A 475-nucleotide genomic window follows, 5' to 3' on the forward strand; every position below is an offset into this window, starting at 1 on the left:
CTTTTTTTTTTTTTTCGCAAACCCGAATTTTAATTCTAGTACACAGAGAAACATTTTACAGTAGTCTAGAACTAATTTAGTATAGTGCGCGCGTGTATATGTGTGTATAGTGAATTTATAAACGGAAACTTATTTTGTAAGCAAATATTTTTCGGATGTGGGCCATGACTATTGTGCAATATTTTCAACATACTTAAATGTGGAAGCTTCAGTTGTTGGCAAAACTACACTGTTAGAGAAAAATACAACTAATATATTACCTTCTAGATCGTTTTTTTTTTCTTTCTGCTTAAAGTTAGTTTAAACAAAACATTACTTACCCTATTTATTTTAAATTACAATCCATGATTCAGCTTTTTTGTTTTGAACCACGGTTAAATGTAAAGCCTGTTGTTTACGTACTAAGGTGTAGACAAGCAGGAATGTCTGCATTTCCACGAAAATTTTAGTTACACATCCTATAACTGAATGAAAT

This window comes from Penaeus monodon, chromosome 30 (assembly GCF_015228065.2).
Source record: "Penaeus monodon isolate SGIC_2016 chromosome 30, NSTDA_Pmon_1, whole genome shotgun sequence".
Classification (NCBI taxonomy): domain Eukaryota; kingdom Metazoa; phylum Arthropoda; class Malacostraca; order Decapoda; family Penaeidae; genus Penaeus; species Penaeus monodon.